This window comes from Callorhinus ursinus, unplaced genomic scaffold (assembly GCF_003265705.2).
Source record: "Callorhinus ursinus isolate GAN/ISIS: 27379988/994484 unplaced genomic scaffold, GSC_fseal_2.0 scaffold3, whole genome shotgun sequence".
Lineage (NCBI taxonomy): Eukaryota > Metazoa > Chordata > Mammalia > Carnivora > Otariidae > Callorhinus > Callorhinus ursinus.
The window spans coordinates 36,639,046-36,655,795 of record NW_027397065.1 but is presented as its reverse complement, the minus strand read 5'-3'; the positions used below and the strand labels follow the sequence as shown (position 1 = coordinate 36,655,795).

General features: G+C 36.7%; 1 protein-coding gene across 1 annotated transcript in view; it reads left to right on the top strand.

Moving 5' to 3' along the window:
- TENM2 (teneurin transmembrane protein 2) overlaps positions 1-16,750 on the top strand; it is a 1,506,090-nt gene that overhangs the window by 240,884 nt on the left and 1,248,456 nt on the right. The window contains exon 4 of the mRNA XM_073890196.1: positions 5,871-6,010. The gene's annotated coding sequence lies outside the window, so the exon portion shown is untranslated. The remainder of the gene's footprint in view (positions 1-5,870; positions 6,011-16,750) is intronic.

Below are 16,750 nucleotides of genomic sequence, written 5' to 3'. Positions count from 1 at the left end.
AAGATAACATTGAGCCTCACTGAAGAGTAAACACTCAGGAGTGGTGGGGCCAGTGGGGCACTGGATAGCACATGGCACTGTAAATCTGAGCAGCCCCTACTCAGATTCAGCAGATGGTCGCCATGTGGGAATGCAGGGCCAGAGTTGCCAGCTTTTTCAAGAGAAGCAGTGAAATCTAATGATTTTTAAACATTGACAATTAATTCAAATGTAAAACACTATTCAGCCCCCACTGCAGCCTATATAATCCCTTCTGGGGATAACCCGTGGGCCAGCAGTTTGCAAATTCTGTTTTAAAAGGATAGGGAGAGGAATGTCTTGATTCTCAGTTCCAACACGGAATTATTTCTTAGACTACAGGCCTCCTCTCCTGCCACTAAAAGGGATTTCTCTGAAACACCATTCCAGGTGAATTCAAACTGCAGCTGGTATTTGAGACAACAATGAGCCTGCCTCTTAAGGAGCCAGACAATTGACACTTTTGGTTGTGCCTTTTAAGGCATAAAGCTCCTATCTCCACATGACCAAAGACAGAGAGGCTCCATGTACTCTATTGTCGAGTTTGCAAGAAAACATTTCCTATAGATGGCTTAAATATGAGCTTCATGTTATGCTCAGGTAGGTATGAAATTCAGGGACTATATTTATGATTTTACCTAAGGAAATGTATCAAGTGAAAAACAGATGCTAAATACTCTTTTCTATGTAGATGCTACTAATGAAAATGCTTCATGAAACAACTAAAAATGAACCTGTCTAAAGGTGACACAAACATTTCACTCAATGTTAAAGTCTGGAAAAGAAATGATTCCATAATTTTGTTCCAAAACAATTGATCCTCTAAAGTGCCTCCCTCTTTTTCTTTTTATTGATACCTCAGTCATTTTTTTTTTTAATATTGAGGGACATTTGGATCACTTAAGCAAGTATTTGCTGTCCCATTCCCAATTTAGGGTCTTTATCCCAGAGTAATAACTTATATCATGACAGAATTGAGAATAAACTTTTCAATGAATACAAAGAGCATCAAGGTTTCAACAGAAGGCCAGACTGTGGAATCTCCGTTATGAAGATGACCCTGGGAGGGGACAGGGAGAACTGCCTGGCAGGTAGGCAATGTGCCTGAGGATTGAAGATGACCCATTTCCTGTAGCCAGGTATGAAATTCCAAGGAAAAGGTGTAAGAGGAATAGAGAGGGTTCAAAGAGCAAGGGGCATTCAGTTCACAGCAACAATCATATTGTGGATAGTTACTCCTGGAATTTCTTTAGAAGAAATAAACTTTCAGCTCTTTCCTCCCATAGCAGAGGACATTGAGGCCTAGAAAGGTGATGTTACAGAAGCTCTCAAAGTCACAGAGCTAGTATTCTGATGACTGTTCTCTTTACTGTATTTCCTTCTGCCACCATCCCTGCTGCCATATTTCTTGGGACCATATCATATGATAGAAGTAAGAAAATGTGAGATGAAACCCATGGGTGTGTGTATGTGTATGCTTTTGTTGCTGATTCTGTTCATATGTTCAAGGAGGAGGAGGCTATACCCAGGAGGTAAAATGAAATTTTAGTATTTTAGTAATTTTCAACTCTCTTTTATGCTGCGTAAGTCAAGATTGGTTAATATGTACAATAACCTATGTTGGTTCTGAGGAACTGAAGGGTTTTTTTTTAAGATTTTATTTATTTATTTGACAGAGAGAGAGTGAGAGAGAACGAGAGAGAGAGAGAGCACAAGCAGGGGGAGCAGCAGGCAGAGGCAGAGAGAGAAGCAGGCTCCCCGCTGAGGAAGGAGCCTGATGTGGGGCTCCACATGGGGCTTGATCCCAGGACCCTGAGATCATGACCTGAGCCGAAGGCAGGTGCTTAACTGACTGAGCCACCCAGGCACCCTGGAACTGAAGGGTTTTCGAGAGGAAGGTAGGAACATATAGTGAGGGCCTATTATGTGCTTTCTCTTAACATACTTTATGTGAATTGTAACCTCACAAAAGCCTAAGTCTGAGACTCAGAAAAGTAAAGTTGCTTTCATAAAGCCATACTGTTGATCACTGGCAAAGCTGGAAGTTCGGTGTAGTGGATAGAGCACACCACCATAGCACACTGCTCTGGTTTGAACCCTGGGCTCCAGCACTCCCAAGATGGAAGCCATTGGGCTACTTATTTTAATTTCATAGTGTGAGTTCCCTCATCAGTAAAACAGGAATAAAAATAGTTCTCACATCATTTGAAAAATGGTAATGAAAACTCATAGTCATAACTGTTAAGGTTGTTTAAAAGAATCAGTAAAAATTTCATGGAAAACACGTAGCTCATGTGTGGCCCATAGTAAATGTTCAGGAAATCTTAGCTGTATTATCGTTACCATTACTACTGGGGCTCCTGGGTGTGTGCACACATTTTTTCTATACTCCTAATCATAGTTTACCACCTTGCATGTTATACTGTTATGTTAAAATTGTGTAATGAAGATTTCCATTTTTCAAGTATCTACAGGCATTTTAGCAATAATTTATCTTCATAATGGGTTTCTAAATGAAGAAAGTGTTAACAAAGCTCAGCTGAAAATTAGACCGGATGATTGAACCCAGAATACCTGAATACCCCCTACCCTTTTACTAATCATATACACCTTGACCACTTTCCTAATGTGATGCATGCAGATTAAGTCTTTTGTTTATTGATTGGCCAAATATATGCAGGGCGAATGTATGCTACTTCATCCTTGGCTCTTCCGAGGGAGACTGTTACCATAGTAACCAAGGCATCCTTTGACTCCTATTTCTACACAGAGTTATGGAAATGCTTCTTAAAAAATACGACAATATTTAATGTCGAATCTAAAGTAATTTTTCTCATTGTTTGGGGAGCAAAATTGATTTTCTCTGGGCAAAGTTTGTTTGGCTGCCCAAATGTACTGTTTATAGTAATGTGTTCCACCAAATTTCTTTAAAAGCCAGTTAAACATATTTTGCCTTAACTTCTAATCTAATTTCATCATTTGGAAGTGCCTCTTGCTGCACTGTGCCTGTTTTGATTTGGAAATAGTGCACATTCCATCTTTGCTATGTCAGGGTAAGGTGGAAGGGAACAGAAGGAATCATTTGATTTCTTCTATCAGAGAACAGTATGTGTGGCATGGGAGGGAGAACACATGCTTGGGTGTGTTCAGGAGTCTGGCTTATTTTAAAGCCGAGATTTTCAGGTGGCAGCTGGTGCCTGGTTTATGATTCCAGTGGTTCAAAACCCATTCTTCCCTGAGGCATCTGTTTTAATTTTTTTTCCAAAATAAAAGTTACTTAAAAACAACTTTTGTTGTTCTCATTACAAGAACAGTACATAATCGTTTCAGAAGATTCAGAAAGTATAGATAAACCAAAGAAAGATGCCCATAATCCTGCTTTCTAGAAATAACTGCTGCTAACTATCTGGGTGTGTCCTTCCAGAGTCTTATGTATTTATACATATATTTTATTTCAGAAAACAAGACCATAACTGTTTATTACTCTGGAACCTGCTCTTTTTATATAACCATGCACTGGTACTCTGACATATTAAAAGATCACTTCTAAGCTTTGTGTTTAATGGTATAATTTGTAAGGTGTTATAAGATATTGGTAAATTAATACTCATTTGTTGGATATTTAAGTAGTATCTAGGTTTTTTCCTTGATTTAAACAGAATTGTAATGAATTTCTTGATATATTTACCTTTGCCTATACTTTTTATAAATGTTTAAATGGGAAAAGATAAAGGTAGATTATTACGTCTTGCTGGAATGGAAAAGATGTGAAGGTATGGTTGAGGTGGCTCTTGATTATGCTTCCACTTCCTTTTATGAGCGGACACCCAGACATCCCTGATAGTGTCTGCATCCAGGAGTGAGAGCAATGAACTTGATATCAGCTCATCCTCTGTGACTCTGAACCATTCAAATGCTGGACCCTAGTTTCAGTTTCCTGTGATCTTGGGAGGAATTTTAGCTTCATTCTGTTATTTATTCCACAAACATTTATTGGGAATCAATTATATTCTAGTACTCTGCTATCCTTTGTGAATTATATCGCTTACCTATACCATACATCTGACCCCATCACATACTAATAACATGTACACAAGCATTTAAGTTAAGGATGTTGGAAAGTAGCATAGACTTTCACTTCTGATAATTAGGGAGTCTCAATTCCAAGTCTCCTACATAATAGTTCATTTATATTTCTGAAACTCAATTTTCTCATCTTTAAAGTGGTAAAAATGAAAGTTATTTCAAGGGTTTTTTTTTTATTGTTGTTGCAGGATTCAGTAGCTTCATATATAGAAAGTGCTAGGCATGATGCCTGGCATGCATTAAGACAATGGCATTGGTGATACCAATGGCAATGGGAAAGCAGGAAAAGGGAGCTACTCATCCTTTGAGGGGGTTCAGGAAGGCATCCAACTTCTCGTTCTGTGCTTAATAGACTAAGCAGAGAGCTGCAAGTTTAAAACTCCGTGTCTAAGTGCCAGCTCTCCATGACTCACTGCCTGACCTTGGGTTAACCACTTAATCTCTCTCTGCCTTGGTTTTCCTCTTCATAATATGAGCATAATAACTCTTATCCACCTCACTAGGGCAAGGATGATTAATCAGTGTTTATAAAACTCAATAAATCCTTTGGGTATGAAGTGCAGTGAGATTGGAAAGCATTATTACTATTAGCTGCTTTCTTAATATCTAAACCAGCATGCCAGGGACTGCTGAATGGAGCACCACAGAGTTATATACCCTCATCCTATATCATTGTCAAGAATTTCAGTTCCTTTAGCCCTGCCCCTGCAAATATCAGTTTTTCTACCACTATTAATGCTCACTGTTCAACAAGGAGCAATCAATTTCCTGCTTACACCCAAGTGTCGATAGCCACCCACACCCATAAGCAATGTTTGTTCCCTTAACAAATATTTATCAAAGAGTTGGAAGGTGCTGTGCTGGATACTAGAGATACAGGGATGCATAAAAATCAATATGGCACTTACCTTCAAGGTATTTAGTACCTGGTGACTGACCCAGACTGGTAGCCAGCAGTCCTGTTACAGCCCCAGTGATCTGATGGAAGAAATACAGGGCCCTAGGGATACACAGTATGCATGTGCACAGTCAGCAGCCTTTCTGCTAGAAATGATATGGAAATGAAAACAGAGAGAGGCAACATTATAGCCAAGGAAGTTGAAGGGAAAGGGGAGAGAAAAAGGAAAGAATGTTCTAGGAAGAAGGCAAATTATTATCAATGACCCACAATGAGAGTGAGCAAGATCTGTTAAGGAAATTGAAAGCACTTTCATAGTATTGAAGCTAAAGAAAGGGGAAATGCTCTGAATGCCCAGGCTGCCCTCTCCCAATCTCGGGAACACCAGCTTGCTTCTGCCTCGGAGCTCCCCTTGGGCTCTCAGCCAGCCCCTCAGCCCCCAGTACCCCGTCCAGAGCACTGGGGGAGCTGCAGCAGGGCTCAAGGCAGCCCAGGGGCCGCCCCTTCCTGCTGTGCCTCCAAATGCAGATGTCCTGGCCTGCACACAGGAGGCCCTCCTGCAGAAGCTGACCTGGGCCTCAGCTGAGCTGGGCTCTAGCGCTTCCCTGGAGACTAGCATCCAGCTGTGTAGCCTAATCTGGGCTTGTGCTGAGGCTCTGCGCAGCCTTTGGCAGCTGCAACACTCAGAGGCCCCTCCTGAGAAAAACCCTGTCCAGAAAAAAAAAGAAAATTATCAATGACCCACAGTGAGAGAGAGCAAGATCTGTTAAGGAAATTGAAAGCACTTTCATAGTATTGAAGCTAAAGAAAGGGGAAATGTTATATAAAAAGATACATCCAACACCATCTAATCCCATCTTTTTATCAGGCCAGCTTCTCGACCTGACCATCGGTGCTTTCATTTAATGCACCTCACAGTCTGGGATACTGACTCCTCTCCAGCCTAAACATCTGAAGTGATTGCTTCCTCAACTCTTGGACTTCAGTCTCCTGGGCCTTTAACCTCTTGTGAGTTTCTTAGTATCAGTACTAATGAACATTATTTATATATTTATTATTATTATTATTATTATTATTATTATATTTTGTCTACTTGCTATTCCCCCATCCCTGTCTAACTTTCCTTGTAGCTATTGCTTATTCTTTAGTAGAGCTGTGAACCTCAGGGATGATACTGGTGTAAAGCAAGAACCAAGTTTTTAAAGATTGGAACTTTGTACACATTAAATGAAAGGACTAAATAAGAGAGCGAAGCATATCTGGGAAGAGTTAAGTTGAACATCACTATGGTACTCCTATGTATAACTTTGAAAGGAAAATGCATGATTTAGATTCCTCCTATGCAGTGTGTCTTATACATTAATTTTGCAAGCATACAATAGAAAGTCCTTGAAAATAGCACCAGTAAGTATATATATCAAAACATAAATGACATAATGAAATCTTAGACACGATGTGAGAATTACACTGAAATTACACTGAAAGAACCCCCAAAAAGAGAGAAGAAAGAAACTTGTCAGTAATAAAAACATGGTATAAAACTTTAATCAACATCATAGTTAATCACCTCGTTTGATAACTGGCAGTTCAATGAAGTTTCTGTTTTAAAATCATGGGCAAAGCAGACTGCCAGGTTTTATTTGTCATCTGATATAAGTTGAGCTATAGTCCGAGATGGTGGAAAACCTTTTTTGTTGGGTTTTACCTCTTTAATCTCAAATGAAAACTGGCACTCCATCTGGATAATGTCCAATGTGACACATTTTGGGAGCCATCAACTACCTAGCCTTACAAATCAAGAACACTGATTAAATAATCAAGATTTCTGAAAAGTCTTGAGGGAGTAATACGTTTTTTGCATCAGTAATTGCCATTCTGTTTGTAGCACAAGATGTTTTTGAGCTCTGGATAAGAACTTGTATTTGGCGTACTGGCATCGAATATCTTATTTGTGGATTAGCAGGAGTTTAACATTCTTAGAAGTAATGTGATAGCAAATAGGGAAATTGTGGGATTTAAAAAATGTCTTAAACTATTGAAATTTGTCACTAAGAAAATGAAACAAGGTAAGTAATTGGTTATATATTTTTCAGGGATAGAATAAACGTAATGATATTTTGCCCAGCATCCATTTAAATAAAAGCTGTTATTGTTCTTCCTGATAGTATGTAATATACAACATGTATCTACATAATTATAATCCTCCATGCATAAATTTAAAAATCACCTCTCCCTTATAATACACAGAAATGTAAAAAATTCTGTTTGTGACACATGGTCAAACACACCTTTATGGTGATTTAAAATAACCACTGCTCAAATTAGTAAGACATTGATTAGAATAATAACTGATTTCCCAGAATTGCATGCATGAAGGAGCAATTCTTTCATTAGAGATGTCAAAATTAGTCCAGAAAATATCAATGAACATTATTAATGTTATGTTCAGCTTTGGCCCTAGGCAAAATTGTCAATTTGGTAAAGTTATTCTTTGCCATTTCTCAACATCCCCTTGAAGGATTTTTTTTCAATGCTGGTATTCAATCATTTATTCATTCAATAATTTTTTATTGAGAGCCTACTAGATGGCAGGCACAATCCTCAGTGCTAGAGGTACAGCAGTGAAAAAGATAGTCAGCCACCCTGTGTATATAGAGCTTACACTATAGAAATAAGTTAACAAAAAAGATAATTAAAAAACTGAGTAAGTTAACAAAAAAGAAAAAATTAGATTATAGTAAATACAATGATGATTATATTATATATAAATAATAAAATAGAGTGGTATGTTAGAGAGTATCCAGGGTTACCTTAAGTCAGGTGGTCATGAAAGACCCCTCTAATGAGCTGACACCTTTGAGCCAACCATGGGAAAATGTTGGGGTACACCATTACAAACACAAGGATTCTGGCAAATGCAAAAATCCCAAAGCCATAAAACTGAGACTGGGGGCGTACTTGGACTTTGATGGACAGGAAGAAGATTTGTGTGACTAGAATGTAATGAATAAAGAGAGAACGATATAAGGCAAGAGAGCCAAATGGGTTTCTTGCTTATGCAGATTCTAGAAATTTAATAGAAACTCTTTTCAATCTGATGGGAACCCACTGCAGAGTTTTAGTACCTATCTGTCTTCTCCCTTTCTTCTCCCATAGAGCTTCTATTCCCCTGTTTTTTTTTAGAATCTTCTATTATTGTAGCTCTCATGATAGTTCCTTTGCCTAAGATCTTTTTTATATCTCTCTTAATAAAATGTACCTTTCAACTTCCTACTCTTTTAGGTCTTGCCAGGTAATTTGTAAACTAATCTGATAAATCAGTATGAGTTAGAGCATTTGTAGTAAATGTGGCTTAAAATGATACCCCTCTAAGATAGCATTTTTTCTTTAAAACAGCCTGTATTATTTAGACTTCAAGGAGTAAAGACTTTGGAAATTATAGCTATTTACTAGGGGGAAAAAAAAACACATTTAAGCAACTGCTTTTTTCCCTCCTATGCAAGGAATATCCATGATTGTATGAAATCTTCAGACCAGTAAGAATTATTATCATCCTTGGTTTTATGATCATTATGATTTGTTAATCCCCTTCTGAGTGCCAGGCACTGTATTAGATACTTTATATACCCATTTTCATTTAATTCTCACTGCCAATCCTATACATTCCCAATTTATAGATGAAGCAAGTAAGGCTCAAAGACTTATCTGTATTTGTTCTATATTGTGGACCTGGAATGAAAACAAGGTCTAGAAATATAAAAGGCAATCAATAACTGTTTTCCAGAGAAATGTATGATTGATTAAAAAAATAATAAAGTAATAATGGCCACTCAGCCTGGAAGTTAGTGGGTCAATCAAGCTGAATTCAGCCCTTACAGACTTAGGAGCCCACTCTCTGTATGACAGTGCCTTCCTCATTTAGTATGTAATGGGTTTGACTTTCTGATCTACAACTCAGAGAAAAGTTCATTCAAAGACAAGAAGAAACACACCCAGTGAGGCAAAGCCTTCAGTTATTTGGAGGATTTCCTCCCTTTCTATTTTCCAGGTCTGGGAGCAATTTACTCTATCTCCTGGGGAAATCAGGCTGATTAGATGACTAAAGTCTGATAATTATGTTATTTTGATAAGAGCAAAACTTGCCCAAAGGTGTTTGCCAGGGACACACACTCACACACGTGCACAATTGCACATGCGCGCGTGCACACGCACACACACTGTAAATGGGAAAATGCCATGTGGAACACAAAAACATCCAGGCTTCGCCTCTAGTCAGTGTCTATAACCAAGCAAGCTTGTTTTTGGGTGATGTTCAATATCTTACCAGTTACAAAGAAAATACCCCTGTGGTGTCTAAAAATGTGATAAGAGTTATCTTCAAGGAATACAATTTTGTTCTTTGATTTTAGCGAGATCTACACATCTCTGTCAGAAGCTGAACAAGTGCCAGAGTCTTTAAAACAGAAACAAACAAGTGTATGGCTCTGAATCATTCTTTTCAGGAATAACACTGAACTTTTGGATAGGCACTCTTCTGAAGATATGATGCTTCTATTTGTATTATAAACTTGAACTTAAGGGTGAGTTAGAGCTTTCCCAAAATAATGCTCTTGCAAAGCACTCATGGCTGGGATTACCATGTGGGAAGAAAATGTTCCTTGATTAAATGTGTTTAGGAAATAAAGTGAATTATCTGATCTCTTAGAAATTCACGAAGACCGTTATTAAAGAATCAAAGAAATCCTCAAAAACAAACCACAACAATAACCTCTATAACTTTGTTTACCCAGTATATCTCAAACTAACTTAGCCACCATAATTTAATAATTTAATTTAAGACACCATAAAAAGTCTATGGAATTAGTTGTCTATGGAATATCCTTTGGGAAATGCCAACTAAGGAACTTTAAGTGGTTCATGATAGGTAGAAAAGTAAAGTTCCCATGTGTAGATAAAGCTTTCATAACCTCTAGTGACTTACAGAGTAATTTATAAGATTTTAAAGGAGAAACATCTTTGGGATAATATAAGCTATTTATATTTGGTGATATTACTTCCAACCCTTTAACTGTACATGATAAATCATGGCAGGTGGGAACACAGGCTGTCGGGTCAAGTCCTAACCCTGCCACTTAGCAACTTACATGACTTTGTATCACTCGCTTAAATTCTCTGAACCTGACCTATAAAAAGTACTTAGCTCAAAAGAAATTACGGAGATAATATAAGCAAAGAGCTTAGCATTATGCTGGGCAAATAGTAAGTGCTCAATAAGAGGCAACTATTTCACTTTTTTTCCCCTGATGCTTCTTACGAGTTTGTGCAGAACCATTCACATTCTGTTATGCAGCCCTCTTCTTGTCAGGGCATGCATTTGTAAGAAGGCCGAGTGGGTATTAACTATCTCAAATACAGACCTCATTAGTGCAATTCACAAACCTAGACCAAAGTTTTATGGATACAAAATGCAAAATTATTTCTTGCAGTGTTACCCGCATTCTTCTTTAGCTATAATATTCAGTTAAGTGGCACTTTAAAAAGCTATTAGCACAAGTCATTCACATCAAAACTAGTCTTAACATTAAAAATCAGTTTTCTATAAAAATCTGTGAATATCCTTTATACTCTTACTAAGCCTGTACAGGGATGTCCCCTTAAAAACCAAAATGAGTATCATAGAATGATCTCCCAAGGAAATTTGTAGTATGACATGATAGACTCATGTTTACCCTAAGTAAGGCCAATAGTTGCCAAACAGACATTTGTATTTACCAGATTTACAAGTTACTGATAGAACTATAAATGAGCGCTTCAAGTTATCCACAAGAAATTTGCTGCTCACACATCTGTAACCTACATTCATAAAGGAAAAATCCCACTGCAGATTTATAAAAAGATTTTGCTACATATACTCTTAAGTTGATAATGACTTAAATAGGATTTCCGTACTATATTGTTAGGTTTATTATTTATTTTGGAGGCAGAACATGACAATATGTCTTAATAATTTTAAAATGACTCTATGTTATTAATATTTTTATTCCTCTGCTACAATCCAGAGGTGTCCCATCTCATTCAGAATAAACATGCAGGTCCTCAAAATGGGCTGTAAGGTCCTCTGATCCCACCCCTTCTCTCCACTTGCTCATTCTGCCGCAACCACACCATCCTTCTTGCTCTTCCAGGCGTGGTCCTGCCCTCAGGCCTTGGTCTGTTCTGTTTCTTCTGCCTCAAATGCCGTTCCTCCAAACACTCACAATTGGTACCCCAGTTCCTTCAGGTCTCAGATCAAACGTCACTTTGCCACTCTATATTGACTAATACTGCTTTTCTCAAAATTTCCTCATAGCCATCTCTGCTTTATATTTCTCCAAAACACTTAATACTGTCTGACATAGTCAGTAATACATGATCTTGAAAGCCATTTATTTAATTTTCAAAAATTTTGTTAGGTATTATTTATTTTTGTTAAAACATTGTTAAAATTGCAGCTCCTGGGTGGCTCAGTCAGTTAAGTGTCCTAACTCTTGATTTTGGCTCAGGTCATGATCTCCTGGGTCATGAGATCAGGCCCTGTGTTGGGGGGGGTGGTATGTGCTCAGTGGGGAGTCTGCTTGAAGACTCTCTCCCTCTGCCCCTCCCTGCAATCACATGGGTGGGTGCAGGCGTGTGCGCTCTCTCTCTCTCTCTCTCTCTCAAATAACTAAATAAATCTTAAAAAACAAAACATTGTTAGGGGTACCTGGGTGGCTCAGTCGGTTAAGTTTCTGCCTTTGACTTAAATCATGATCTCAGGGTCCTGGGATTGAGCCCCTCATTGGGTTCCCTGTTCAGCCGGCAGTCTGCCTGAAAATTCTCTCCCTCTGCCCCTCCCCCTGCCTTGCATGCATGTATGCTTTCTCTCTCTCTCTCTCAAATAAATAAATAAGTCTTTAAAAAAAATTGTTAAAGATGGAAGTTGTTTTAACAGTTGTTAAAACATTGGAAGCTTGAAACTGACTATGATGGGAATATTTACACCATGGAAATTGGCAAAATGCTACCAATCAGAGTTTCTATTGTTTAGAGAGCTGGTTTACCAGGATACCATAAGATATAATAAATACATTTACTTGTTTTAATGTTTACTGTTGTCTACTGCTAGCGTATAAGTTTAATGAGAGCAGATGGCTTGTTTTGTTCACCACATTCTGTCTAGTGTCCCGCAGTGTTGGGATACAAAATAGGTTATTAATAAGTACATGTTGAATGAATGATTAGTGAGGATTGGGGTTTTTTGGCCTTTAATGTTTGTGAAGAATGAGATTGATCCTTTTATCCATTCACTAATTTAAGCATTCAATAAATATTTTTGAGAGCCCATGTCCTGGGTATTCACACTACTCTAGAACTTGGAGACATTTTAATGAGTAATAGAGAAATAATTCCTACCTCCATGGAGCTTATGTTATAGTGGGAGGGAGAAAAACAAACAAGAAACAATAAAAATAATAAGTTCAGATATTGGTGTTTGTTAGAAAAAAATAAGTTCAGATATCGGTAACTGTTAGTAAACCAACCAAATAAACAAAAGCAGAATAAGGTAATGGGTAGAGAGAGACTGGAGAAGGGGTTGATTTTTTAAAAAGAGAACTCAGGTGAAACCTTTCTGAAACGTACATTTGAACTGAGATATGAATGATACAATTAAGCCAGCTAAACTTAGATCTAAGGAAAGAACATTCCAAGCAGAGGCCACAACATAGTGCAAGGTCCCTGAAGTGTGAATGAGCTTGGTGAACTTGAAGAACAAAATGAGGGCTGCTAACCTTGAAATATACTGGGTTAGGGAAAGAATAGCAGTGGATGAGGTCAGAAAGGCAGGCAAGGCCAGATTACTCAAGGTCTTATGAACCATAGGAAACCATTAGAAAGTGACATGATCTGATTTAAAGTTTACAAAGATCATCCTGGCAATGGAGGATGGTAAGAGAGCAATTAGAGGCTCCTGTAGTGGTTCAGCATATATGCAGTAAAAATATAAAATATATGTGAACAGAATGGACCCAGTGGGTCCTAATGATTTTAGAGGGGAGTTTAAGCAAATCTTCCACAAGCATGAAATCTTTGGCTTTACAGATAGTTCAACAAGAGATAAAAAGATAGAATATTTTTCAATTTTAATTTAAAGGTAATAGAACCTTGAAACCCAAACAAAACAAGGAAAGTAAAAAAAAAAATATATATATATATATATAGCCTATCTCAATTAGAATTCTATATGCAAAAATCCTAGGTAGAATATTAGCATGCTAAGTAAAGAAAATCTAAGAAACACTTTGTGACCAGAGAAGTTTTCCTTCAAGAATTCATGGATGGTTTAGCATTTGAAAAACTATGATTGTAATTAAATATTCCAACAGGTTAAAGGAGGAAGGATTATATGGTCACCTCAAAGGATACAGAATAAAAAAAAAAAAAGAATAAAATAATTTGACAAAATTAAAAAAAAATTCTCATTAAAAAAAATTAGATTCAGGAAACCTAAGAAGACATCCTTAAAATGATGAAGATATCTACCAAAAACTTACAGCCAACATCTTAATGATAAAAGTTAGAAATACTCTTCTTTTACATTAGTTTTTTTTTTTTTAAATTGAGATATAATTGACGTACAGCCTCAGGTCCAAAATGTGATGATTTGCTATGCTTATATATTGCAATATGATTACCACTGTAGCATTAGCCAAAACCAAAGTATTCATCCCAAAGTCAAGAAAAAATCAAGTGTCCTTTGTTTGCCTGTTTTACATTGTATAATGATTCTAACTAATGCAAAAAGATTTTTTTAAAAATGTATATAGGGAGTGGAAAGGAAAAAAAAAACAATATATTCATTATTCCTAAGAGAATCTAAAGGCAAATTATTAGAACCCAAAAGAGCTATACAAGATCTAATAATATCCTATACACCTACAACAATTAGGAACACAACTCTAGCAAAGATATGATTTAAATCAGTGAGGTACTTAGGAATAAATATAAAAAATGATGACTTAAATTTTATGAAAAATAAGCATCCAAAATGCAGATGATAGTCATAAATTTAATGTTATTAAATTTTAAAACTTATGTATTAAAATATACATCATGAACAAAAGGAAGAGAGAAGTCTCAGACTGAGAGAATTTTGCTACCCATGTAATTCTCAAAGGACTATAATCCCTCTTATATTAATAACTCTTGCAATACTCAAAGACTACCATAGAGCCCAATCCTTGGTTCTCTTCTTTTTCTAACTTACACCCTTGCTGATTTTATCCAGCCTCATGTCAACTATGCTTTTAATGACTAAGAGACATCTCAAACTATGATCTACCCTCAGCCTTCCCATTTCATTTGCTGTACCTCCATCTTTCCAGTGTCTCAAGAAAAACTCTAGCCTGGAGCAGTTCCTGACTGCTCTTTCCTTTCACATTTCACATCCAGTCCCTCTTTATTTTCAAAGTATATCCAGAATCTAAGCACTTTTCATCATGCATATTACTGCCATCCTGGTTCAAGCCATCATCTTTTGCCAGTGTTAACAACAATCTCCTCCTAACTGAGCTCTCTGTTTCTATTGTATTCTTACACAGCTTAAAATCTTAGGGCAGATCATAGGTCAGAACTCTGCGGTGGCTTATCTCCACCTACGTCTTCCTCCCTTGCTCACTCTGGTCCAGCCACACACTAGCCTCCTTTCTGCCCTTAAGACATGACAGGCATGCACCTACCTTACAGACTTTGGCCTAGTTGTATCCTTTTTCTGAAATGCTTTTTTCTGTGAGAAACTATTTGGCTAACTCCCTTGGCAATTTCAGGTCGGATCAAATCAGTAAGAACTACCCTGACCACAGTATTTCACACTACAACTTGCATAGTTCCCTTCACTGTGCACTGTTTTTATTTTCATTTTAGCTGTTACCTTGCAACACACTATATATTTTTCTAATTTTTCACATTCTTTATCTATGCCTCTTCAGAAATGTCAGCTCCACAGGGGCAGCCATTTTGTTTTATTCATTAATGTTTCTCTAGCTCCTAAAAGAGTGCCTAGAACTAGTGAATGTTTAGTAAGTAGTTGTTGAATAAATGAATGAATGGAAATCAATAATAAAAAAGAAAAAGAAATAATGAGCAAGTCTTATAAATAGATAATTCATTGAGAAGAACACTCAACTGAGCAATACACATAGGAAAAACTGCTCTATGTCATAATAATCAATAAAATGAAAAAATAAACAAAAAATAACATTTTGTTTTCACCTCACTGGCAAAGCAAAGTAAGTTTGATAATACAAAATGTTCGTGAGGGTTTATGGAAACAAGCAGTGATACAATGTGCGGTTTGAATGTAAATTTGAGTAATTATTTTGAAGTTCAATTTAGTAATGCTGGATAAAATTATCCATACTCTTCAACCCAACACCTTCACTTCTAGCTGCATTCCCCAGATAAACTCTACCACACGGACAAGGAAATAATGGCAGCCCTGCTTGTAATAGTAGAAAAAGGAAAACAATATAAATCCTTCAATAGGAAAAGAGATAAGTACATTGTGACTTATTCATACAATGCAGGTTTATATAGTTGTTAAATTTAATAAAACACAACTACATGTATTAACATGAATTAATTTTATAAACCTATTGTGGCATGAAAACAAGTTGAAGAAGGCAACCCTATCCGAACTTTTTAAAGACAGAAAAAACAATAGTATATATATACATGTATATATATATATACATGTATATATATAAAGTTGAAGAAAATACAAAATACAAAAAGTACATGGGAATGGCAGTGCCTACCTCAGGAGAGTGACAGCCTTTGGGGCGGGAGTAAGAGAGGGCTTGGACAGTAGGCTTTTAGTGATATGTTTTTTTTTTCTGTTAAAAATATTTTTTAAGTATGATAAATACTAATATTTACTTAATCTCAGTTTTTGCAGACTTTTATATTGTGGTAGTCTTTCATATAATTCTGATTTTAAATTTTAAAATGTTAAACTAACATTTTGGCAAATAAGAGTAAAAGATAAAAGGAGAGATTGGATGATAACCTAAGGTAACAGCAAGAAAAATAAAAAATTCTATTGTGATTGGGGAGATCTAAGTATATTTGTAAGCAGGAAAGAAGGGGCCTTACAGAAAGGGGAAATAGACAATACAAGAGAAAAGGTAAAAGAGTAAAATCATGATGACATGTGTAGGATGTCAAAACAAAGGCATACAGGTAGTTCTTAGTTTTGACAGGAGGGAATCATATTTCTTCTACAAGAAGGAGGCAGGAAATACTGGTTGAACATACAGAGTAATATTGAGATACAAAAGTGAAAGGTAAAAGGAACTTAAGCAAACTTAACATCCTCAGTAGAATTGAAGACAATGGAGTATCAAGATTATTTCCAGCCAGTAAGATAATCAAAGATTTTGGTAACTTGAGGAGACCAGAGAAGATATGAAACCTTTTTCATGTACATAATAAAAAGCCAGTATATAGATAGTTGTTACCAAGCAAGTTATAAACCTAATTGTGTTAGAAATTAGTGAGTTTTGTGTGGTACCTGATTTCGTAACTTCACCCAGCAGTGTTCAGTAGCCAAGGAATACAGAAAATGGACTGGGAGCGGAGGGGAGGACTGACTCACGGTTGGAAGTGGACAGAATTCTAAAGTCAAAAAAACAAAAAAACAAAAAACAAAACAAAAAGGAAGCCATGAATCTA